At 40.5% G+C, this 27,678-nt stretch overlaps 1 pseudogene; it reads right to left on the bottom strand.

Annotated features, from left to right (window-relative positions):
• Positions 1-19,043: 19,043 nt before the first annotated feature.
• On the bottom strand, positions 19,044-22,044 carry LOC122672575 (annotated as a pseudogene).
• Between the last annotated feature and the right edge of the window lie 5,634 nt (positions 22,045-27,678).

Here is a 27,678-nt window from a genome sequence, read left to right as displayed (position 1 = left end):
GGTGGGTATTTGGTCATATCTAGGCCTGATACTTCATGGACACCCTTATTTAAGCTAAATAAACACATTTAAACCTTCATATTGCAAAAAAAATGAACTCAAAGTGGTGTTTTGGGTTTGCACCCTTGATTGACTATATACGGTCAGACCCTATTGTATAAAATAATTAAATACATATTGTTTAAGTACTAAAAGACATAATAAGAAATTTTAACAAAGTAATGAAACAAAAATAAAGTCAAATGTAGCCTTTAGTTTAAAGTTTAAACTTTAAAGTTTAAACTCATAAAGTCATAACTCATAAGCGCATAAATCATAACTCATAAACTTCATAATAGTCAATAGTTCAATACTCAATACACAGTATTTCCACAAAATTTACCGGAATATACCGAAATATACTGTTCAATACACAGTATTTCTACGAAATATACCGAAATAAACCGAAATTTGAACTTTTTCATTTCGGAAGCCCATCTCGTCTCGGCCAGACCAAAATTTCGCTATATATCGGCGATATATCGCGAAATTTCGTACCATAGGTAATATCAGCCCAGTTCTTGGATACTCCGGACCGACAGAATGAGACCCAATCCAGCAAAATGTACTAAAATTCTTACGGCCAACATCTGGGAAGAATAATTTAGCCCATACTCGTCCGTTTAGCAATTATAATATGTGTTTCAAAAATGGGAGATAGTGATTTGTAAGTGAAACTCATTTATAGGAAATATCGGCCCAAATCTTGAATTATCTGGACCAATAGAATGAGACCCAATCCATCTGAAATTACTAAAATTCCATTGGCCAACTTCCAGGCTGAATAACTTTGTCCATACACATCTAGTCAGCCATTATAATGATACGTTTCGGAAAAAGAAGATAGAGAACTGCAGCTGAAACTTACTTAGAGGAAATACCGGCCCAGGTCTTGGATTCTCCGGACCGACAGAATGAGACCCAATCTAGCATAAAGTACAAATATTCCTTTAGCCAACACCCAGGCGAAATTAATTTGCTAATACTCGGCCAGTTGGCCATTATAATGATATGTTTTCGGAAAAAGGAGGAGATCTGTAGCTGAAACTGATTTAGAGGAAATCAGTCCAGTTCTTGGATTCTCTAAACCGACAGAATGAGACCAAATCTAGCTGAAAGTACTAAAATTCCTTAAACCAACTTCTAGGCGGAATAAATTTTCCCATACTTACCCGGATCGCAATTATAATGATACGTTTTGAAAATGGGAGATAAAGATCTTTAGGAGAAACTAATTTAGAGGTAATATTGGCCCAGTTCTTGGATTCCCTGGACTGACAGAATGAGACCAAATCTAGCCGAAAGTACTAAAATTCCTTGAACCAACTTCCAGGCGGAATAAATTTTCACATACTCATCTGCATTGCAATTATAATGACAAGTTTTCAAACATAGGAGATAAAAATCTTTAAGTGAAACTGATTTAAAAGTAATATCGGCCCAGTTCTTGGATTCTCTAGACCGACAGAATGAGACCTAATCTAGCAGAAAGTACTAAAAATCCTTGGGCCAACCTCTGGGCAAATTAACTTCGCACATACTTGTCGGGTTCGTTATTATAATAATATTTTTACAAAAATAGGAGACAGAGGTCTGTTGGTGAAACTAATTTTGAGGAAATATCGGCCCAGTTCTTGGATTCTCTGAACCGACAGAATGAGACCCAATCAAACAAAAAGTATTAAAATTCTTGGGGCCAACTTCCGGGCGGAGTAGCTTTGCCCATACTCGTCCGGTTAGCCATTATAATATGTATTTTGAAAATGGGAGAAAGAAACTAATTTAGAGGAAATATCGTCCAAGTTCTTGCACTCGGGACCGAAAGAATGAGACCCAATCCAACAAAAAGTACATAAATTCCTTGAGTAAACTTTCGGGCAGAATAAAGTTGTCCATACTCGTCCGGTTCGCAATTATCATGATATGTATTTGGAAAAGGGAGATAGAGATCTGTAGGTGAAACTGATTTAGAGGTAATATCAGCCCAATTCTTGGATACTCTGGACCGACAGAATAAGAACCAATCCAGCAAAATGTACTAAAATTCTTAGGGCCAACATCCTGGAAGAATAACTTAGCCCATACTCCTCTTGTCAGCCATTATTATGTGTTACAAAAATGGGAGATAGTCATTTGTGGGTGAAACTAATTTATAGGAAATATCGGCCCAGATCTTGGATTATCTGGACCGACAGAATGAGACCCAATCCAGCTGAAATTACTAAAATTCCATCGGCCAACTTCCAGGCGGAATAACCTTGTCCATACACGTCCGGTTAGCCATTATAATGATACGTTTCGGAAGAAGGAGATAGAGAACTATAGCTGAAACTGATTTAGAGGAAATATCGGCCCAGGTCTTGTATTCTCTGGACCGACAGAATGAGACCCAATCTAGCATAAAGTACGAATATTCCTTTAGCCAACTTTCAGACAGAATTAATTTGCCCAAACTCATCCAATTCGCCATTATAATGATATGTTTTCGGAAAAGGAGAAAGAGATCTATAGCTGAAACTGATTTAGAGGAAATCAGTCCAGTTCTTGGATTCTCTAAACAGACAGAATGAGACCAAATATAGCAGAAAGTACCAAAATTCCATGAACCAACTTCCGGGGGAAATAAATTTTCTCATACTCATCCGTATTGCAATTATAATGATACGTTTTCGAAAATAGGAGATAAAAATCTTTTGGTGAAACTGATTTAGAGGTAATATCGGCCCAGTTCTTGGATTCTCTGGACCGACAGAATAAAACCAAATCTAGCTGAAAGTGCTAGAATTCTCTGAATCGAGTTAGCCATTATAATATGTATTTTGAAAATGGGAGAAAGAAACTAATTTGGAGGACATAACGCCCAAGTTCTTGGACTCTAGGGACCGAAAGAATGAGACCCAATCCAACAGAAAGTACATAAATTCCTTGAGTAAACTTCCGGGTAGAATAAAGTTGCCCATACTGGTCCGGTTCGCAATTATAATGATATATATTTGGAAATGGGAGATAGAGATCTGTAGGTGAAACTAATTTAGAGGTAACACCAGCCAAGTTCTTGGATACTCTGGACCGACAGAATGAGAACCAATCCAGCAGAATGTACTAAAATTCTAGGGCCAACATCCTGGAATAATAACTTAGCCCATACTCGTTTGGTTAGCCATTATAATATAATGTGTTTCGAAAATGGGAGATAGTGATTTTTAAGTGATACTAATTTATAGGAAATATCGGCCTGGATCTTGGATTATCTGGACCGACAGAATAAGACCCAATCCAGCTGAAATTAATAAAATTCCGTTGGCCAAATTCCAGAAGGAATAACTGCCTATACACGTCCAGTTTGCCATTATAATGATACGTTTCGGAAAAAGGAGATAGAGAAATGTAGCTGAAACTGATTTAGAGGAAATATCAGCCCAGGTCTTGGATTCTCTGGACTGACAGAATGAGACCCAATCTAGCAAAAAGTACAAATATTCCTTTAGCTAACTTCCAGGCGGAATTAATTTGCCCACACTCGTCTGGTTTGCCATTATAATGATAAGTTTTCGGAAAAAGGATAAAGAGATCTGTAGCTGAAACTGATTTAGAGGAAATCAGTCCAGTTATTGGATTCCCTAAACCGAAAGAATGAGACCAAATCTAGCTGAAAGTACTAAAATTCCTTGAACCAACTTCCAAGGGGAATAAATTTTCCCATACTTATCCTATGGACGTATATGAGTGTTCAACTCCCTAAGGATTTGATTGAAGACAGTTATGGAAACTTTGTGGATTTGATTGGAGACAAATTGAAGATTTGATTGAGGATTATTAGAGCTATAATTGAATGTAATTTAGGCAAGCCATGTGTGCAATATTCTTGTGTAATATTCTATTATCACATGTGATAATAGGTGTACAGCTTGTAAAGATTCTTGTAATCACCCAACCGATTGGGGCATCCACGTATTATTTAAAGCTCATGCAATACAAGGTATGATAAGGCATTTCAACCCAATCATGTGTGTCCTAACATGGTATCAGAGCTAAGGCTCTCTCACCTTCCTTTTCTCAAAAAATTCTTCTACCTAAAATTCTCTTATCACATATCTTTTCCAACCCCAATCAGATTTCCTATTCCCCTCTCCCCTTTCACTTCTTCATTCTATCTCTTCATTCATCTCAAAATAGAAACGGTCCCCTCTCCCTTTTTCACTTCTTCATTCTATCTCTTCATCCATCTCAAAATAGAAACGGTCCCCTCTCCCTTTTCACATTCTTCATTCTATCTCTATCTCCCCAACGTAGCAACGATGGCATCCTCCCCTCTTTCATCCTCTCTTCCCCTCTCCACCTCTCTCCCCATCTCAACCGCCATTACTCCTCCATCTCTCAGTTCAGCCCATCACCATCTCTCTTTGAAATTAACCTCCAAGAACTATCTCTATTGGAAAGCTCAGATCACACCGTTTTTAAAGGCTCAAAAACTTTATGGACACATTGATGGAACGGATTTATGTCCTGCTGCAACAGACACAGAGACCGTATCAGTTTGGATGCACAATGATGCCCTCCTCTCTTTTCTCATCTCCTCTCTCTCAGAAGAGGTTTACCCATTGATTGTTGGTAAGAACTCTGGCCGTGAACTATGGGACTGCCTTCACACTGCTTTCGGATCCACATCCAATACAAGGATGATGTCATTACAACTAAGCCTTCATCAATTGGCTCAACGCTCCGATGAATCTGTTACCAATTTTCTCCAACGAGCCAAGCTTATCTATGATGAACTTGCAGCCGCTGGAGAACCTATCACTACTGCAGCGTTCAACATGCATATATTCAGAGCATTGCAGCCCAACCTCCAAGATATTGTGCCATTCCTCCTAAGCCGTGTTGATCCCATTACTTATGATGACCTCCATGCCCTCTTGCTAAGCCATGAATTTCTGCGCTCCAACACATTGCAAGGACTGAATATCAATGATAGCTCTTCCCCTACTGTCAATTATGCCAACCGAACTCAACAACCCATGGAATCCACTCAAGGCCATGGCGCTTCCCAATTTTGTGGAGGGCGTGGGCGTGGGTTTGGTTGTGGTCGTGGTCATGGTGGAAGACCTCCATTTGGGAACAGGCAAGGGTGTTTCATTTGCCATAGAACAAATCATATTGCTGATTTGCGGCCAATTGCTATTACCGTAATCAAAACCAAGGACAAACCACCAACACCTATCCAGCCCGTCCAGGTTACACGGCCCCTACTGCCTTCACTGTCAACACCCTCCCATCACCATCCTACTACCCCAACCCAAACCCACCGCTCCTCCCCACCCCACCCACCCCGCCCACTTCACTCCTTGACCTGGTATCCCGATACAGGCGCATCCCATCATGTCACACCCGATCTGCAATCCCTTTCAAACTATGAGGCTTATACCGGCCCGGATCAATTGCAAGTGGGAAATGGTAAGACACTTCGCATACCGCACATTGGATCTACCCATCTCACCTCTCCCTCCTCTCACAAATCTTTTGGTTTACATAATGCACTGCATGTTCCTACTGTTTCTAAGCCTTTATTATCTGTTCAAAAGTTTGCCCAGGATAATGGGGTTTATTTTGAATTCCACCCCTCATTTTTTTGTTAAGGATCAGGTAACACGGCAAACAGTTCTTTCCGGCCCGAGTAGCAATGGGCTCTACACCTTATCTCCATCATCACCACCTAGTGCCAATATTGCCGAAAGAACGTCTCTTGATGGGTGGCACCGCCGTTTAGGTCATCCAAATGAACGTCTGCTCCGCTACATGCTCCGTGTCAATAAATTAGCTTGTGATTCTTCCAAGTTAGGCTCCTCTTGTTCCGCTTGCCATCTGGGTAAAGCAAGCCGCCTTCCCTTCGGTCCCTCCCCCTCTATTAGCACCTTTCCCCTTGATTTAGTTTATAGTGATGTGTGGGGTCCCTCCCCCACCCCTTCCCCTAAAGGGTTTCATTATTATGTTATTTTCATGGATGATAACACCAAATACATTTGGTTTTTCCCTCTTGTCAATAAATCGGACGTTTTTCGAATTTTTACCCAATTTAAAGCACTTGTTGAACGTTTCTTTTCACGCCAAATTAAGGCTGTCCAAACCGACTGGGGGGTGAGTACAGAGCTCTTCCCACTTACTTTGCCACATTGGGCATTAGCCATCGTGTATCGGCTCCCCACACCCATCACCAACAGGGTGCTATAGAAAGACATCACCGTCATATCACTGAAACCGGCCTAACTCTAATGGCCCATGGTAGTGTTCCAAGGCAATTTTGGCACTATGCGTTCGAAACCGTTGTTTACCTAATCAATAGAATGCCCTCTAGTGCATCCCATGATCTCACCCCATTCCAATTGGTTCACCATAAACAACCAGATTATTCCTTCCTAAGAACTTTTGGTTGTTTGTGTTTTCCCTACCTTCGCCCATATAATAAACACAAAATGGACTTTCGAGCTGCCCCATGTGTATTTTTGGGTTATAGCCCTTCCCATACGGGCTATAGGTGTATAGATCTAACAACAAACCGTATCTATATTGCTAGACATGTGCGATTTGACGAATCTCAATTTCCATTTGCAAAAACATCCGGTAATGGTACCTCATTGGCAAGCCCAAACCCCAAACCCACTCCCACGCCATGGGCCACCATAACGGTCCACAATCTCAATTCTCCTCTCCCTTGCAACCCCCCACACCCTACCACGCCAGCTGCATATCCACCAATACCCAATTACCACCCTACCTCCCCATCCCTGTATCACCAAGAGTCACCATCCGATCCATCTAGCCATCCAACCGACCCTACCTCCATCCACCATGAACAACCAGTCCTCCCACCCTTGACAGTGGCAGCACGACACCACCACCTCAATGAACTCGGTCCCTCACTGACCTATATCAACACACAAAACCTTGGAACCCTCCAACCCACCACCACGTCCTCACCCAATGAGGCTGTAATCCAAGCATGGTGCGCCCACAGCCCTTACCTCATCTGTCCAAATGACTGAACCCACCTGCTACACCCAAGCCAAACAAATCCCAGAATGGAGAGCTGCAATGGCAGAAGAATTCAATGCCTTGGTTCGAAATGGGACATGGAGTTTAGTGCCACATACACCTGGACTGAACATAGTTGGTTCAAAATGGGTTTATCGTATTAAACGGAAGGCAGATGGCAGTCTGGAAAGGTTTAAGGCCCGGTTGGTAGCCAAAGGATATCACCAACAGCAAGGAATTGATTATACTGAGACATTTAGCCCTGTTGTGAAACCCACAACAATTCGCACCATTCTTGCGATAGCAGTTTCACAGGGCTGGGGCATTCGTCAGTTAGATGTTCGAAATACATTCCTCCATGGTGTCCTCAAAGAGGGGTATAAATGAGCCAACCTCAAGGCTTCACAGACCCCAATTACCCCACTCATGTATGTCAACTACATCGATCCCTATACGGTCTCAAACAAGCCCCTCGGGCTTGGTTCCAAAGGTTATCCCAATTTCTTGAAAAAGTGGGATTCAATGCCTCCAAGACTGACGCATCCTTGTTCATATACAGCAGTGGCTCCACTAGACTGTATGTCTTAGTCTATGTTGATGGCATATTGGTCACCAGCAACCATATGGGACAGGTTACTACCATGATTGAACAGTTAGGCACAGAATTCAGTCTCAAAGATTTTGGTCCCTTACATTTTTTTCTTGGGATTGAGGCTCATCAACGTCCCAAAGGAATCTTGCTCTGTCAAACAAGGTATATAGATGACCTCCTAACCAGATCTGGGATGGCCGATTGCAAACCCCTCCTAACACCTATGTCCACCACAGTGACATCATCCGAGTCAGGGGATGAGTCCTGCAAAAATGATACTCAGTATCGGTCCGTTGTTGGGGCTCTTCAGTATGTCACTCTAACTAGACCTGATGTGGCATTTTCGGTCAATAAAGTGTGTCAGTACATGCATGCTCCCACAGAGGCCATTGGGCACTGGTAAAACGCATTTTGCGCTACCTCAAAGCCACACGAACTCATGGTCTACTCATAGAACGGTCCGCTGATAACACCCTATAGGCATTCTCTGATGCAGATTGGGCAGGCAGCTTTGAGGACCGTAAATCTACACGAGGATATGCAGTTTATCTAGGCCCAAATTTAGTGTCTTGGAACTCCAAAAAGCAGCGCACTGTGGCACGCTCCTCTACTCCAGAAAGCAGCGCACTGTGGCACGCTCCTCTACCGAATCAGAGTACAAGGCCGTGGCCGATGCCTCTGCGGAACTTGTATAGTTGGAATCTTTGCTCCGTGAGCTTGGTCATTCCATAAGTGGACCTCCAATTTTATGGTGTGACAATATTGGACCCACTTATTTGTCTGCAAACCCAGTGTTTCATGCTAGAACCAAGCAAGTGGAAATTGACTTCCACTTTGTTCGAGATCGAGTTGCTAAACGACAGCTATCTGTGCAGTTAATCTCCACTGCTGATCAAATAGCTGATATTTTAACCAAGGCACTGCCTACAGCCAAGTTCCAATTTATGCGCGACAAGTTGAAGGTCCATTGCCTCTCCCCTCCAACTTGAGGGGGTGTATGGACGTATATGAGTGTTCAACTCCCTAAGGATTTGATTGAAGACAATTATGGAAACTCTGTGGATTTGATTGGAGACAAATTGAAGATTTGATTGAGGATTATTAGAGCTATAATTGAATGTAATTTAGGCAAGCCATGCGTGCAATATTCTTGTGTAATAATCTATTATCACATGTGATAATAGGTGTACAGCTTGTAAATATTCTTGTAATCACCCAACTGATTGGGGCATCCATGTATTATTTAAACCTCATGCAATACAAGGTATGATAAGGCATTTCAACCCAATCATGTGTGTCCTAACATATCCGGATCGCAAATATAATGATACGTTTTGGAAATGGGAGATAAAGATCTTTAGGTGAAACTGATTTAAAGGTAATATTGGCCCAGTTCTCAGATTTTCTGGACTGACAGAATGAAACCAAATCTAGCCGAAAGTACTAAAATTCCTTGAACCAACTTCCGAGCGGAATAAATTTTCTCATACTCATCCGTATTGCAATTATAATGATACGTTTTCAAAAATAGGAGATAAAAATCTTTCGGTGAAACTGATTTAGAGGAAATACCGACCCAGTTCTTGGATTCTCTAGACCGACAGCATGAGACCAAATCTACCTGAAAGTATTAAAATTCCTTGAGCCATCTTTCGGCAGATTAACTTTGCACATACTTGTTGGGTTCGCTATTATAATAATATGTTTACGAAAATGGGAGATAGAGGTCTATTGGTGAAACTAATTAAGAGGAAACATCAGCCCAATTCTTGGATTCTCTGGACCGACAAAATGAGACCCAATCAAACAAAAAGTACTAAAATTCTTAGGGCCAACTTACGGGCAGAATAACTTTGCCCATACTCGTCCAGTGAGCCATTATAATATGTATTTTGAAAATGGGAGAAAGATCAGTAAGTAAAACGAATTTAGAGGAAATATTGCTCAAGTTCTTCGACTCTCTGAACCGAAAGAATGAGACCCAATCTAGCAGAAAGTACATAAATTCCTTAAGCAAAATTCCGGGCAGAATAAAGTTGCCCATACTCGTCCGGTTCGTAATTATAATGATATGTATTTGGAAAAGGGAGACAAAGATTTATAGGTGAAACTGATTTAGAGGTAATATCAGCCCAATTCTTGGATACTCCGGACCGACAGAATGAGACCCAATCCAGCAGAATGTACTAAAATTCTTACGGCCAACATCCGGGAAGAATAATTTAGCCCATACTCGTCCGGTTAGCCATTATAATGTATTTCAAAAATGGGAGACAGTGATTTGTAGGTGAAACTAATTTATAGGAAATATCGGCCCAGATCTTGGATTATCTGGACCGACAGAATGAGACCCAATCCAACTAAAATTACTAAAATTCCATTGGCCAACTACCAGGCGGAATAACTTTGTCCATACACGTCCGGTTAGCCATTATAATGATACGTTTAGTTAAAAGGAGATAGAGAACTGTAGCTGAAACTGATTTAGAGGAAATATCGGCCCAGGTCTTGGATTCTCTGGACCGACAGAATGAGACCCAATCTAGAATAAAGTACAAATATTCCTTTTGCCAACTTCCTGGTAGAATCAATTTGCCCATACTCGTCCGGTCGCCATTATAATGATATGTTTTCAGAAAAAGGAGAGAGATCTATAGCTGAACTGATTTAGGGGAAATCACTCCAGTTCTTGGATTCTCTAAACCGACAGAATGAGACCAAATCGAGCTGAAAGTACTAAAATACCTTGAACCAACTTTTAGGCGGAATAAATTTTCCCATACTTCAGTTCGCAATTATTATGATAAGTTTTGAAAATGGGAGATAAAGATCATTAGGTGAAACTGATTTAGAGGAAATATTGGCCCAGTTCTTGGATTCTCTGGACTGACAGAATGAGACCAAATCTAGCCAAAAGTACTAAAATTCCTTGAACCAACATCCGGGCGGAATAAATTTAGTCATACTCATCTGTATTGCAATTATAATGATATGTTTTCGAAAATAGGAGATTAAAATGTTTAGGTGAAACTGATTTAGAGGTAATATCGGACCAATTCTGGGATTCTCTGGACCGAAAGAATGAGACAAAATCTTGTTGAAAGTACTAAAATTCCTTGAGCCAACTTCCAGGCAGATTAACTTTGCACATACTTGTCGGGTTTACTATTATAATAATGTATTTACGAAAATGGGAGATAGAGGTCTGTTGATGAAACTAACTTAGAGGAAATATCGGCCCAATTCTTGGAGTCCCTAGACCGACAGAATGAGACCCAATCAAACAAAAAGTACTAAAATTCGTAGGGCCAACTTCTGGCCAAAATAACTTTGCCCATACTCGTCCAGTTAGCCATTATAATATGTATTTTGGAAATGGGAGAAAGATCAATAGGTAAAACTAATTTAGAGGAAATATCACCCAAGTTCTTGGACCCTCGGGACCAAAAGAATAAGTCCCAATCCAATAGAAAGTACATAAATTCCTTGAGCAAACTTCTAGGCAGAATAAAGTTGCCCATACTCGTCCGGTTCGCAATTATAAGGATATGTGGAAAAGGGGGATAGAGATCTGTAGGTGAAAGTGATTCAGAGGTAATATCAGCCCAGTTCTTGGATACTCTAGACTGACAGAATGAGAACCAATCCAGCAGAATGTACTAAAATTCTGAGGGCAAACATCCTGGGAAGAATAACTTAGCCCATACTCGTCCGGTTAGCCATTATAATATGTGTTTCAAAAATGGGAGATAGTGATTTGTAGGTGAAACTAATTTATAGGAAATATTGGCCCAGATCTTAGATTATCTAGACCGACAGAATGAGACCCAATCCAGCTGAAATTACTAAAATTCCACTGGCCAACTTCCTGGCGGAATAACTTTGTCCATACACGTCCGGTCAACCATTATAATGATACGTTTCGTTAAAAGGAGAAAGAGATTTGTAACTGAAACTGATTTAGAGGAAATATCGGCCCAGGTCTTGGATTCTCTGGACTGACAGAATGAGACCCAATCTTGCATAAAGTACAAATATTCCTTCAGCCAACTTCCAAGCGGAATTAATTTGCCCATACTCATCCGGTTCACCATTATAATGATATGTTTTCCGAAAAAGGAGAAAGAGATCTGTACCTGAAACTGATTTAGAGGAAATCAGTCCAGTTCTTGGATTCTCTAAACCGACAAAATGAGACCAAATCTAGCTAAAAGTACTAAAATTCCTTAAACCAACTACCAGGCGGAATAAATTTTCCAATGCTTATCCGGATCGCAATTTTAATGATATGTTTTGAAAATGGGAGATAAAGATCTTTATGAGAAACTAATTTAGAGGTACTATTGGCCCAGTTCTTGGATTCTCTGGACTGATAGAATGAGACAAAATCTAGCCGAAAGTACTAAAATTCCTTGAACCAACTTCCGGGTGTAATAAATTTTCTCATACTCATCCGTATTGCAATTAGGACAATACATTTTCGAAAATAGGAGATAAAAATCTTTAGGTGAAACTGATTTAGAGATAATATCGGCCCAGTTCTTGGATTCTCTGGACTGACAGAATGAGACCAAATCTAGATGAAAGTACTAAAATTCCTTGAGCCAACTTCCAAGCAGATTAACTTTGCACATATTTGTCGAGTTCGCTATTATAATAATATGTTTACAAAAATGGGAGATAGAGGACTGTTGGTTAAACTAATTTAGAGGAAATATCGGCCCAGTTCTTGGATTCTCTTGACCGACAAAATGAGACCCAATCAAACAAAAAGTATTAAAATTATTAGGGCCAACTTCCGGACGGAATAAATGTGCTCATACTCGTCCGATTAGCCATTATAATATGTATTTTGAAAATGGGAGAAAGAAACTAATTTAGAGGAAATATCGCACAAGTTCTTGGACTCTAGGGACCGAAAGAATGAGACCCAATCCAGCAGAAAGTACATAAATTCCTTGAGTAAACTTCCAAGCAGAATAAAGTTGCCTATACTTGTCCGGTTCGCAATTATAATGATATGTATTTGGAAAAGGGAGATAGAGATCTGTAGGTGAAACTGATTAAGAGGTAATATCAGCCCAGTTCTTAGATACTCTGGACCGACAGAACGAGAACCAATCCAGTAGAATGTACTAAAATTATTAGGGCCAACATCCCGGAAGAATAACTTAGCCCATACTCGTCCGGTTTGCCATTATAATACGTGTTTCAAAAATGGGGGATCGTGATTTATAGGTGAAACTAATTTATAGGAAATATCGGCCTAGATCTTGGATTATCTAGACCGATAGAATGAGACCCAATCCAATTGAAATTACTAAAATTCCATTGGCCAACTTCCAGGCGGAATAACTTTGTCCATACACGTCCGGTTAGCCATTATAATGATACGTTTTGGAAAACGGAGATAGAGAACTGTAGCTGAAACTGACTTAGAGGAAATATCGGCCCAGGTCTTGGATTCTCTGGATCGACAGAATGAGACCAAATCTAGCATAAAGTACAAATATTCCTTTAGCCAACTTCCAGGCGGAATTAATTTGCCCACACTCGTCCGGTTCGCCATTATAATGATAAGTTTTCGGAAAAAGGAGAAAGAGATCTGTAGCTGAAACTGGTTTAGAGGAAATCAGTCCAGTTATTGGATTCTCTAAACCGAAAGAATGAGACCAAATCTAGCTGAAAGTACTAAAATTCCTTGAACCAACTTCCAGGGGGAATAAATTTTCCCATACTTATCCGGATCGCAATTATAATGATACGATTTGAAAATGGGAGATAAAGATCTTTAGGTGAAACTGATCGGCCCAGTGCTTGGATTCCCTGGACTGACAGAATGCGACCAAATCTAGCCAAAAGCACTCAAATTCCTTGAACCAATTTCCGAGCGGAATAAATTTTCTCATACTCATCCGTATTGCAATTATAATGCTACGTTTTCAAAAATAGGAGATAAAAATCTTTAGGTGAAACTGATTTAGAGGAAATATCGGCCCAGTTCTTGGATTCTCTGGACCGACAGAATGAGACCAAATCTAGCTAAAAGTACTAAAATTTCTTACAGAGCCAACTTACGGGCAGAGATTAACTTTACACATACTTGTCGGGTTCGCTATTATAATAATATGTTTACGAAAATGGGAGATAGAGGTCTGTTGGTGAAACTAATTTAGAGGAAATATCAGCCTAGTTCTTGGATTCTTTGGACCGACAGAATGAGACCCAATCAAACAAAAAGTATTAAAATTCTTTGGGCCATCTTCCGGGCGGAATAACTTTGCCCATACTCATCCGATTAGCCATTATAATATGTATTTTGAAAATGGGAGAAAGAAACTAATTTAGAGGAAATATCGCCCAAGTTCTCAAACTCTCGGGACCGAAAGAATGAGACCCAATCCTACAGAAAGTACATAAATTCCTTGAGTAAACTTCCAGGCAGATTAACTTTGCCCATACTTGTCGGATTCGCTATTATAATAATATGTTTACGGAAATGGAGATAAAGATCTGTACGTGAAACTTTTTTGAAGGAAATATCGGCCCAGTTCTTGGATTCTCTGGATCGACAGAATGAGACCCAATCCAGCAGAAAGTACTAAAATTCTTAGGGCCAACTTCTGGGCGGAATAACTTTTCCCATGCTTGTTCGATTAGCCATTATAATAGGTATTTCGAAAATGGGAGAAAGATCTGCAAGTGAAACTAATTTAGAGGAAATATCGGCCCAGTTCTTGGATTCTCTAGACCGAAAGAATGAGACCCATTCCAGCAGAAAGTATTAAAATTCTTAGGGCCAACTTTCGGGTGGAATAACTTTTCCCATACTCATCCGATTAGCCATTATAATGTGTTTCGAAAATGGGAGATAAGAGATCTATAGCTGAAACTGATTTAGAAGAAATATCGGCACAGTTCTTGGAATCTCTAGATCGACAGAATGAGACCCAATCTAGCTGAAAGTACTAAAATGCCTTGAGCCAACTTCCGAGCGGAATTAATTTGCTCGTACTCTTCTGGTTCGCCATTATAATGATATGTTTTCGGAAAAGGGAGTTAGATATCTGTAACTGAAATTGATTTGGAGGAAATATCAGCCCAATTCTTGGATTCTCTGGACACACAGAATGAGACCCAATCTAGCTGAAAGTACTGAAATTGTTTGAGCCAACTATCAGGTGGAATAAATTTGCCCATACTCATTCGGTTTGCAATTATATGATACGTTTTTTAAAATGGGAGATAGAGATATTTAGGTGAAACTAATTTAGAGGTAATATCGGCCCAGTTCTTAGATTCTCTGGACCGACAGAATGAAACTAAATCTAGCTGAAAGTACTAAAATTCTTAGGGCCAACATCCGGGTGGAATAACTTTGCCCATACTCATCCGGTTATCCTTCATAATATGTGTTTCGGAAATTGGAGATATTGATCTGTAGGTGAAACTAATTTATAGTAAATATCGACCCAGTTCTTGGATTCTATAGACCGATAAAATGAGACCCAATCCAACAGAAAGTACTAAAATTCCTTGGGCCAACTTCCGGGCGGAATAACTTTGCCCATTCTCGTCCGGTTAACCACTATAATGATATGTTTTCGGAAAAGGGAGATAGAGATCTGTAGCTGAAACTGATTTAAAGGAAATATCAGCCCAGTTCTTGGATTCTCTAGACCGACAGAATGAGACCCAATCTAGCTGTAAGTACGAAAATTCCTTAAGCCAACTTCCAGGCAGAATTAATATGCCCATACATGTCCGGTTTGCCATTATAATGATATGTTTTTAGAAAAGGGAGATAGAGATCTGTAGCTGAAACTGATTTAGAGAAAATATCAACCTAGTTCTTGGATTCTCTGGACCGACATAATGAAACCCAATCTAGTTGGAAATACTAAAATTCCTTGAGCCAACTTCCGGGCGGAATAAATTTTTCCATACTCATCCAGTTCACAATTATAATGATACTTTTTCGAAAATGGGAAATAGAGATCTGTAGCTGAAACTGATATAGAGGTAATATCGGCCCAGTTCTTGAATCCTCTGGACCGACATAATGACACCCAATCTAACTAAACGTACTAAAATCCTTGAGCCAACTTTCGGGCGGATTAACTTTGCCCATACTGGACAGTGTTATTGTTAATGAAGAGTAGCCTACCTCTTTCCCTTCATCTCATGCTTCCTTTGATAACCCGGGCATCTCTGATCACTCTCCTATTTCCCTAGCCATCCAACCCTTCTCTTCTTTTGGCCCTAAACCTTTCAAATACTTTGACATGTGGTCCTCTCATCTTTCATTTTTGCCTCTTGTTCATGAAGCTTGGAACAAGCCTGTCTTTTCCTTCTCCAACCCCCTCATTGCTTTCTTAAAAAGGCTCAAAAATGTTAAGGCTGCTCTCAAAGTTTGGAACCTTAATACTTTTGGTAACATTACCCTCCAGGTGGCTGATTGCAAAGAAAAGTTGGCTTCCATTCAATTTCGGTTGCAGTCCGATTTCCTTAATGGCCCCCTTGCTGATGAAGAGAGAGAGACCTCCATTGAGCTTACTGCTTTGCTTGCTAGGGAAGAAAGTTTCCTTACGCAAAAGTCTAGAATCAAGTTGCTGGACTTGGGAGATCCGAATACTGCCTATTTTCATCACTCTGTGAAAGCTAGAGTCAATGCAAACTCTATTGTTCAGCCCTCTCACTCGGATGGCTCTCTTGTCACTACAGTTAATGGCATCAAGGACTTGGCTGTTCATCATTTTAAAGACTTGTTCAGTAGCCCTCAGGTGGACCATGCTCCCATCCCTGATCACTTACTTAACAAGTTCGTTGCTCCTGACCTTCATGCTTCCTTGTGTGCCATTCCTAAAGAAGAGGAAATTGTGGAAGCGATTCACTCTCTCAAACTGAATGGTGCTCCGGAACCTGATGGCTTTAGTACGGGATTCTTCTTAGCTTGCTAGGATATCATCAAAATTGACCTCATTGCTGCCATTGAGAGTTTCTTCTTCAATCCCAGTTAGATCAGAGGTATCAATCACACTTTCCTTTGTCTCATCCCGAAAAAGGAAGGTGCGAATGCTATGAATGACGTCAGGCTCATTACTCTCTGCAACCTGCTCTATAAGCTTATAGCCAAGATTCTTGCTAGAAGACTCAAAAGTGTTGTGGATCCTCTAGTCAGTGACAACCAATCGGCATTCATTCCTGGTAGAAATATTGCTGACAGCATTCTTCTGTGCAATGACATTGTAAGAGGCTTTGACAGGAAAAACCATGCTCCTTCTATCCTTATGAAGATTGATATCCACAAGGCCTTTGATTCTCTAAGGTGGGATTTCATTGCCCAAGTGATGACCAAGATGGGGTTTCCTTTAGTATTTGTCAACTGGATTACCTCTTGCATCTTGTCCCCAAAGTTCTCTGTTTTGGTTAATGGCAGCCCGACAGGTTATTTTGATGCTTCTGTTGGCATTCGTCAAGGCTGTCCTCTCTCCCCTTACTTGTTCACATTGGCGATGGAAGTTCTATCTAGAGAAATCCAGATTAGTACTGATCAGATGCTCATTTCTCCGATGCCCAAATGTAAAGCTCTCAAGCTTACTCACTTGGCCTTTGCCGACGACTTGATGATTTTCTTTAAGGCATCAATCGCCACGCTTGAGACCATCATGCTTTGTCTCCAGCACTTCCACGAGCTTTCAGGTCTCTGCATCAATCCATCAAAGTCCCTGTTATTCTTTACGGGGGTTTCAAAGTTAGACAAAATTGCCTTCCTTGAGAAATCTGGTTTCCTTGAGGGCCTGCTTCCAGTCAAATACTTGAAGCTCCCATTGATCCCGGCAAGACTATCCGCTCACCACTGCACCCCTATGCTTGATCTTATTAAGAGGCTCCAGCTTTGGAAGAGCAAGCTTCTCTCATATGATGGCAGATTGGTTCTTATCAAATCCGTTCTGGAGTCATCTTACATCTTTTGGTCTGGCATCTTTGGGCTCCCTCAAACCGTTATCAAGTCCTTGGAATCCCTCATGGCTTCTTTTCTTTGGAAGGGCAATGAATCCTCAAGATTCCTACATCCTCTTAGTTGGGCTGCTGTGTGCCTTCCCAAAAAGGAAGGTGGTCTTGACATTCGAAGAATCAAAGAAGTGAATTCTGCAGGTATCATCAAGCTTATATAGAAGATTGCCTCCAAGCAGAGAAATATCTAGGTCAGCTGGTTATATTCAGGCCTTCTTCGCCAGGACTCAGTCTGGTATGCCCCAATCTTGTTAGATGCCTCTTAGGTCTGGCACAAGATTCTTGCTAGCCGCCATCTGGTCCTCCAAGTCATTCGCTTCACTATTGGTGATGGCCTCTCCTCCTACCTGTGGTTGGACCACTGGCACCCCATGGGAATTCTTCTCCACCTGGTCACTCCGAGAATCATTTATGCTTCGGGTCTCAATAGGCTATCCTTAGTGGCCAACATCATCGATCAAGCTGGCTAGGCTCCCCCCCTCCTCTTTCACCTCCCTCTGCCTCATTTGGAATATGCTGCCATCCATTCCCAGAAGGTCTGTGGCAAGAGGTGATTGTGTTACTTGGCTGTCTAACAACTCTTGCTCCTCCTCCAATGCAGCTTGGGATCTCATCCGTCTGAAAGGCACTCTGGTTCCTTGGCGCAAGCTTCTTTGGTTCAAGCATCACATCCCTCGTCACTGCTTCACTGCCTGGAGAGTCTTCACCAAATGCCTCCCAATTCAGGCATTTCTTCGCACCCGGCAGATCTTAGTCTCCCCTACTTGCTACCTCTGCTGGAACAATACTAAAGACTTGGATCATCTTTTCTTTGAGTGACCTACAGCTGCTGCCATCTGGAAAGGAATCTTGTGCAAGTGCTGGCCTGCTCGCAGAAGAATCCTCCCTTTCTCTAGAGAATGGATCTGGATTGATATGACCTTTGTCGGCCCATCTATTTGCGACTCAATCGGCAAAATGGCTTTTTGTGCAACTCTCAATCACATTTGGATGAAATGCAATATCAGGAAATGGACCTCCAACTCTCGCTCATATCAGAAGATTTGGGATTTCATTTCCTTTGAAATTAAAGCAAAGTTACCGCTAGCTCCTTCTTCTTGTTATTCAGACACCCCAAGGAACAGGCTAATTGTTGATTCCTAGGGTCTCTCTAATGTTTCTGTTGCTGCTCCTGCTGGCCTTTGGCTAAGCTCGGGCCTTGCTTTTTATTTTTTCTTCTCCCCTTCGGGGCCCCCTGTATTCTTCTTCTCTTTTGGTAATGAATTTTTTAATTCACCTAAAAAAACTTTGCCCATACTTGTCAAGTTCGCTATTATAGTAATATGTTTTCAAAAATGGGAGATAGAGATTTGTAGATGAAACTGATTTAGAGGTAATTCAGGTAATACCTCAACATTTGAGTTACAGCTAAAACTAAGTCGATGGCTGTGACCCCATCTAGGAACTTTCCGATCAACTTGAACCCAACAACACCAGGTAATACCATGCTCATGGGCTGACAATATTGGGGAAGTGAAGCATTAGAGGTAATATTGAAACAGAACTTAGATGCACATAGATGCCCAAGAATCATGCACCTATGTATACCCAATTCATGGGTGTATTAGCAAAAGATTAGTCCTAAAATAGCAGTGTAGTGTAAAAGCCCGGTGGTCCAATAATACACTTGAATATGTAAGACTAAAAGAGGTTTAGATTTCATCTGCCTGAATGATTACAGAGGTTAAATTCATAAGTAAATCCACGACAATAAAATGCATATGTGAAAACATCCATATCCTTAACCCTGAAATATATGGAGTTCAAAATAAAAATAAGGGTAAAGGCTGGGCACGCCGGCACTGTGCCCAGCCTGAGTCTGTGTCTCTCCCACCCCCTAAGGAAATGACCCCCCTACCCTCCCCATCCCACCCCCTCCATTGGGCACAGCCGCTAGCTCCAGGAAAGCCAGCGGCGTGCCCCACCCTCTCCCTAAAAATAAACTATGATTATAAGGCAAATATTAGGTAGAAAAGAGAATGCACAGGAAGTACGATAAGATATAAAAGAATCTAGATGGCTCTCCTAGAGTTTCCATATTGACTGCAAATTTCAAGTTCAGAGCAAGTATCAGTGGCGGAACAATGTGGTATCCCAACTAGGAGTTCCTCTATCATAGTATGCACATGCATCCAAGTTTCCAAATGCAATGATTTAATTTCTTTTCTTTGGATGAATACGCCAAGCTTGGATTTCCCCATGACTATTGTTATAAGTATTAAGTACTAGCATTTCTTTAGACAATACAAATTACCAGGAAAAATCCATTGAGAATTTTCTTACTATACCTGGCCAAGCATTGCTGCCTCTGCTTCAATTCCTCCAACTCCCCATCCAGCAACTCCTAACCCATCGATCATAGTTGTATGGGAATCAATTCCAACCACACGATCAGGGTACAGCAGGCCATCAGTGTTGAATACAACCCGAGATCAAGGTATTCCAGGTTAACCTGAGTTTCAATAGTAATTTACTCAGTACATAAATATAAAAAATGATAACATTAATGTGAGTAATACAAGACCATTTGAATATTTCATATATTCTACTTATCAATTGAGAGAAGGAATATTTAGAGACAGAAGAAAGGAAGGAATTATGTAGATCTGAAATCTAAAGGTAGAACCCACGTCATGTAACATTGCTATTTCTGATGATAGTAACTCCCTAACCTGATGCACGATACCAGAGCCTGGAGGAACAACAAGCATGTTGTGAAAAGCAGTAGATCCCCATTTAAGAAAAGCAAATCTCTCCTTGTTCCTCTGGAATTCAAGATCCATATTTGCCTTCACTGCATTTTCTGATCTTACTACATCCACCTGAACAGAATGATCAACAACAAGATCCACTGGGACCTGCATAAAATATCAATTTTTAGAAGAAAGTTAGGAAACCTTCCCCCAAAGGAAAGAAAATATATAATAGAAATACAGGAATACATCTTACACTCAAAATATTAAATGCAGCAAAAGGTCATCTAGAGAAAAAGCTCATTAAAAGAAAGTGGAATGAGTGATATTATTACAGAATCAAATATATATGCTCCATACTGTTACCTAGAAAGAAGAACAGAAGTAGTTCATCGAAGGCCACTTAGGTAATTATTAGTTCCTCACTGTTTTCATGATGGGGAAGATTTTGGATGTCCAACCCCAAAGAACTTAGAAGGAATAAATATTATAATGAAAAGGAAAAATATCACCACCTACCAAGGGGTTAATCTTGCTAGAATCACTGCCAAGCTTGTTCATAGCATCCCTCATGCAAGCAAGGTCAACCACAGCTGGTACACCAGTAAAATCCTGACCAACAAATGTAGGTCATAAAATTTGGCAGAAATGTAACAAATTAAAACTACTATGCAATTACATCTTCAAAAAACAAAACTACTACATAATTAGCATAACGATAAACACCTGCAGGAGAACACGGGCAGGCTTGAAAGGAATCTCGACTTGTTTGGGAGAAGTATTCTCCCAATCAATAATCTTCTCAACATCTTCCTTGGTGACTTGGAAGTTGTCACAGTTACGGATTGCCGATTCAAGAAGGATCCTGACGGAGTACGGCAACTTATCTGTGATGCACAAAATGTAAAGATGAGTGGATTTCTAAGAGATTGTGATTTTGGGAACCTGATTACAATATAAAAATTCAGAGTATTTCAAACTTCAAATCCGAGATAGCCTCATAGCATAGAAGGTATCCTTAAATGCTGAAGAGAAAAGGGAACTCAAGAGGGGAAAAAAGGAAAAAGGAACGTCATGAAGTCCAAGACCACCTTCAAAATATATAATTTGCACATAAGAGCAGAAGAACAAAGGGGAGCAGCGATAATGCCACTTACCGATCCTTGGATCATTCAGAGCAGGTAGGCTATAGTACTTTCCAAACTCGCCACCCCCAGGCTTGGGAACACTGGCAAAGATTTCCCTTGAAAGTATTCTCAGAAGCTGATCCAACACATATTCACAAACAGAACTCAATCAATTATGTCGACCTCTGGAACAGTATTAACTCGAGAATCTAATCATCTATACAAATCGCCTTTCTCTAGTAATACGCTGAGTTGGATTAGTTACTCCAATAATTTAAGTTGTTCTCTCAATACATAAAAAACATAAATTAGTGATGAATATTCATACAAAAAACTCTCATCAACCAAGGCACATTTTTAATCCATCTGGTCCGATTTCAAAACAGTATTCAGAAATTAAAGCAAGTATCCTCCAGGAAGAATGAAACAGCGTAGCCAAAAGATAAAATTCATTAAACGAATGAAATTATAAATTGAAAAACCGGTCTGCGTCGAAAGTCGTACCCATAGTAGCGATGTTGCGCTGAAAGCTTTCAATCACAGGAGCAGCAGTCCTGGTCTGAGCCTTAAGACTAGCTGGAGATCTCCAATCGACACCGTGGCTCCAGCGAGGAACCGAGGATCGGATGGAACGGATAGCAGTGGAGAAGCAAAGTGATCGGGCTTTGATGAGAGAAGGAGAGGAGGAGCGAGGAAGAGGAGAAGTTAGGGTTCTAGAGATGGAAGACAAGGGTAAGGATGATAAGAAACGAACCCTAGAACCTCTGAGCAGCGCCGCTGACGAAAAAGGAAAGCGAGAGAAAGAGGAGGGAAAAGAGAAAAAGAAGAGTTGATTTGAAAGAGAAGAAAAAGGGGTCGGGATAAAATATCTAGAGGTGGTTTTTTTTTTGGTAAGAAATGTCTAGAGGTAGTTGCGTCAAAGATACACGCAATCTGTAGTACCGGACTCGTGCGAATTCGTGTCAATAATAGTAAAGCGGTATTTACCCAAAAATTAAAAAAAAGGAAAGGCGGTGTGTGTTTTATTTATTTTCGGATAAGTAATTTGGGTAATCACCACGCGGTATTTTACAGAATTCTTGCCGTGCAATGAGCCAATAACTTAAGGGAAATTTTCATTGACATCCCCTCCGATGGTCCATTAAATTAATGCCACTCTAATATTTTGGCCTAATAATTAACGGGATTAACTGAGTTGAATGAAAAAAACAAAAAAACTGAGTTGAAAGGAAATGATTAAACTACCATTTACATTTTTTTTTGGTAAAACTATCATTTACATTAAAAACATAAGAAACCCAACCCCACTCTATTTTTTATCAAAAAAAAAAAACCCCTTCAAACAAAGTTGTAAAACAAATTGTTTGGAGTAGAGGCTGAACCCCTTAGATCGACGTCGCTGAAAGTTTGATAATAGTCCGCTGTAAAACGAATTGTTTGTAGCTTTTGGAAATTGATTCTAGTGTTCGCCTTGGAGGTAATGGATTAGGGTTTCAAACCCAGCTGAACAATGGCTTTTAAGGGTCTTCTGTTGGATTAGGGTTTCAAACCCAGATGAACAATGGCTTCCAATGTGAAATTGGATATGAAGAAGATGATTGAAGAGCTAGATTTGTCCGATGTGGGGCAGGGGAGACTGGAGAGAGTGGTGGCGGGGTTGTAGCGGAGCGAGAGAAGTAACTGGCATTCTTTTGTTGCTTCACTACTCTCATCTCACCTCTTCTCAGTGTAGGCAGTATCAGAGGCTTCTCTGGCGAGGCCATCGGGCCCGATTTCGAGAAGAAGAGAAGGATTCATGACCTTTGAATGGGACTAGGGAAGCAAATTAGACGGCTGATCTAGTTGATCTCTACTCCATTGCGTCAAATTGTTGGCAGACGTCTGAGATCTTCATCGTTTCCTCCTTTGTCCTTTTATTTCTTTTTTCAAATTTAGGGATTGGATCGCCCAAAGGTGTGACATCCCTGTCCCAACTTTGAAAGAGAATGGATAAGAGGTTGGGGTTTTTCAAACCTACTCTGTTGCAGGTCTACCCAGTGCCAGAACAGCCAAGAAGATAAGAATGAGATGTTAATTAAACTTAAAACTGGAAACCCAGTTTGGATTTTGGTTTATGATGGTGGGTTTTGGTTGGATCTTCGGGATTCAGTTCTTTGCTTTCAAAAATTATGAGAAAATAATACTTCTCTGTTCAGCGTCTTAAAAAAAAAACCCCACATTTATATGGGAGAGGTTTCAGGGTATGCGAAAGGAAGAAGAAGAAGAAGAAGCAAGGAGAGAATAGGAAAAAAGGGAAAGGGAAAGTGCACCTGTGTATGGGGTTAGATTACTGAGGGCATGGTGGGGCGGGGGAGACTGGAGAGGGTGGGGGGGTTGCAGGGGAGGGAGAGTAAGAGTGAGAGATGGAGGGCTGAGGTGGTGGTGGTGCTGGCGGTGGCGACGACGACGGCGACGACGGCAAAAAACAGGAGGAGGAGAAGAAGAAGGAAAGAAAAAGACATAAAAACAATGGCAAAAATTGTCTTTACAAAAAAACTAACATGCTGACATCATTATTAACAGTTAAAAGGCTTTTTCCATTAGTTTTGATATTTTGGCCCTTAATGGGGTGGCATTAATTTAACGGGTTATCAGAGGGGGTGTCGATGAAAATTTCCCTAACTTATAATATTCCCAACTTACCCCCAAACAGGGAGGATTAACATAACCACATAAACATACAAATTGACAATTATTATGTACTCCCCTCTACATTACCATGGGCATTAGGTGTTTGAAAATAAGTCCGGATTTTAGAAGCCATAAAGGGCATACTCAGTGCAAGTTACGTAGCCTTACCCCTGCTTACATAGAGAGGTTGTTTCCTAATTTGAACTCGTGACCACTTGGCCACAATTGAGCCACCTTACTGTTGCACCAAAGCCCGCCCTCGATCCTTCATAAATCATGTTTTCAAGAAATATTGGGTAGCAATTACCGCACTAGAAGTAGCCCCAAGAAGCAAATTTTGACTAGTTGATTTAACAATATCATGGCTAGTTCCCATTATAAGCATGTCATTCACATATAAAATTATAAACACACCTTTGTTGTGGTGAAATTTAATATACAAACATCTATCAGAATCATTTATATGAAAACCATTTGAGATTAGGACATTGTCAAAATTTTCATGCAATTGTTTTGGTATTATTTTAAGGCATATATGAAGAACGCATAAGCTTACAAATCTTATGCTCTTCACCTGGAACAACAGATCATTTTAGTTGTTTGACATAGATTTCTTCCTCTACGTCTTCATTTAGGAAACTGTCTTTACATCCATTTGATGTATAACAAGCTTGTACACCGATTCAATAGCATTCAGTAGCCTAATAGTTGCAATTCTAGCAATAGGAAAAAACGTATCAAAATAGTCTATATCCTCTATTCGGCCTGAATCCTTTGAGAACTAGTCTAGCTTTGAATTTGTCAAGAGATCTATTAGGTTTAAGTTTCTTCATGAAGATCCACTTTGTGTCAAGAACCTTAGTCCCTGGAAGAAGGTTAACTAACTCCCATGTGTAATTAACAATGATAGAGTCTAATTTTATTTTTTATTTATTTTTTGGTCAGAAAGGAACTTACTGAATAAAAGAGCCATGTGAATGAACAGCCTGTAGCTTCAGACAAATAACAAAGATTATGAAGCCACAGAACGGAACACGGTCAATCTGTCATACATATGTGTAGGTACTGCGGTCCAAATCCTAGTGGGAATCAGTTTTCACTTGGTCCTGTGACGAAAGGAATGTCGTATGACGTGTGGGTTTGTGGATGGCACCAGATCTTGACGTATCAACATAGGGGTTGGGGTCATGCTTCATAAATTCAAATAAATGGAGTCGCCACCTAGGATTCAGGCCTAGGACCCAATGGGTGTAGCCACATTCAGGGTGAGCGGAAAGGGCTATGTGATTCCATATAGTCTGGTAAAAAATTTTGGGTAAGTGGTCAGGGTACGAGTGTGGGAAGGTATTAGCACCCCATCTTGCTCGGTTAAACCGGTCTTTCTACTAGATGTTAAATTTAGAAGTTTCTCCCATAATAACACGTCTTATACTAACATGCAAGGCTAGATTATGTTGCATCAAACATAAAAAAATAATTTACTATGTACACTAAAGTGAACTACTTAAATGGTCTACATTGTTTTAAATAGAGGATCATATAAAAATATACATTTACTCAAAAAGTGGAAAATACAAAATTATAGTTGCCTCCCGGCTCAGGTGGAGACGGACGATTGGCTTGCCTCTCTCTTGTCGGACAGAGTAATGACTAGGAAAAAAGGATTTCGCTACACTTCAGGCAAAGTGACAACTGTATATAGGATCTTCGTTACTCAGACTCGGACATAGTAACGACTATGCATGAGACCTTCATTATCTGTATGCGGACAGAATAACGGCTATAATGAAGGCTTCTTCATTATCTGTATGCGGATAGAGTAATGACTAAAAGGGGGTTGATAGGGACCACTCTTTAGGCGGGGTAATCGACGGATCTACCCTTCGCTATCGTCGAGGTGGCTCCCACACTAGAAAGGGACAAAATGGGAGAAGGGCACTCAAAAGGCTCAGAAATCGGGGCTGGGGTGTCTCTCCTCCATCTTTTCTTCCTCAATTTGAGGGTGGGCAGACCTCCTATTTATAAAGGGTACCCCACAACCGCGGCGCCGTGGAGCAAAATCACACGGTGCCGTTGATGACACCATCTGCATGATGTGAGTCTGCAGATTCATCCTTTTCCACGGTGCTGCCATGGTCGGGGAAGGTGAACAGTACCTCCTTCAGCATTTAGGCTACGTTTGGTAAATATCTAAACAAATAACGCCCGTTTTTTGTTCTAAACGTTCTTTTGCGTTTTTTTGTTTAGAACGGCGTTCTGAGACCAAAAATGACTGTTTGGCAACGGTCTCAAGAACGCCGTTCAGAACGAAAATCGTGTTTAGTAAAACCTGTTCTGAATGGTGTTTTATGTTAATTACAATAATGCCATCCACACAAGGAAATAAAATAAAATTTGTCTTACATAACAAACCTAAATTAATAATATCTTATAAAAACATATTAAAATAATTTAAAATATAAAATCCTAAACCACAAACCTACATATTATAGCAGCAAATTGTTCCAAACACAAATTCATAGAAATAAACCACAAGTTCTAACAACATACCACCCAAGCTAAACCAAACCAACTCAAATAACATATAAGTTCTAGCATCATAACAACAAAAAATTCAAAATAAACATAATTGTTTCAAGTTGAATCCAAACAACACACTATTCCAACTCCTCCAACAGCCACATCCTCCTATTAGGCCTACAACCAATGAATGACTCCCTCCACGCAGGTGACTCCCTAATTTGCTTTGAGGCCTTCAGATACATGTCCTTACCTATATCAGGAATTTCATCAAGGACACGTGTACATTCCAATATACTAGTGTCAATGGAAGCTGATGTGCCAAAGCCTAAAAGTGCAGAAATAGCTTCAATACTTGCAGCTGCCTTCTCTATCTTCAACTGACACAACTTCCCCACATATCCTATAGCAGCGGAGAGATTATTGCTGACACTTCGTTTTAGTTTCGCTGTTGGAGTCTTATCTTGGTTATGGGTTGAAGTATGGATCCCTTCCTCAACTTCATTGTCTCCCACATTCTCTACACTTGCTGGAGTGTCCTGGGGTGGTGTGCGAATTTCCTCCTCAACATCTAGATCTTCAAGTCCAGTTGTCACCCAGTCCTGTGTGTTAATTACTCCACCATCTCCACGAGCATAAGAATCTCCAAATACAATTTGGAGCTCATGCCAATGTGGCAAGCCTTGATGCCTAAACTTTTTCCAAGCAGAATTGACCTATATAAAATATAAAATAACATACTAGAATTTTAATACATAATCACAAATATAATAGTCTATATTCAACCAAGGAAAAATAGTTATATAGTATTTACCGATATAGCTCTATCCCAAACACTGTCATCATCAACGGTAACTGTGTTGGTAATTGAGTTCCATCCAAACCCCGTCAGTTGAAGCAATGATTTAAAACTTCCGTACTCTATCCTCATCTTGTTGAACTTGTTCCTTAT

This window comes from Telopea speciosissima, chromosome 8, assembly GCF_018873765.1.
Source record: "Telopea speciosissima isolate NSW1024214 ecotype Mountain lineage chromosome 8, Tspe_v1, whole genome shotgun sequence".
Taxonomy (NCBI): Eukaryota; Viridiplantae; Streptophyta; class Magnoliopsida; order Proteales; family Proteaceae; genus Telopea; species Telopea speciosissima.
This window is presented reverse-complemented; position numbering and strand designations above follow the sequence as displayed.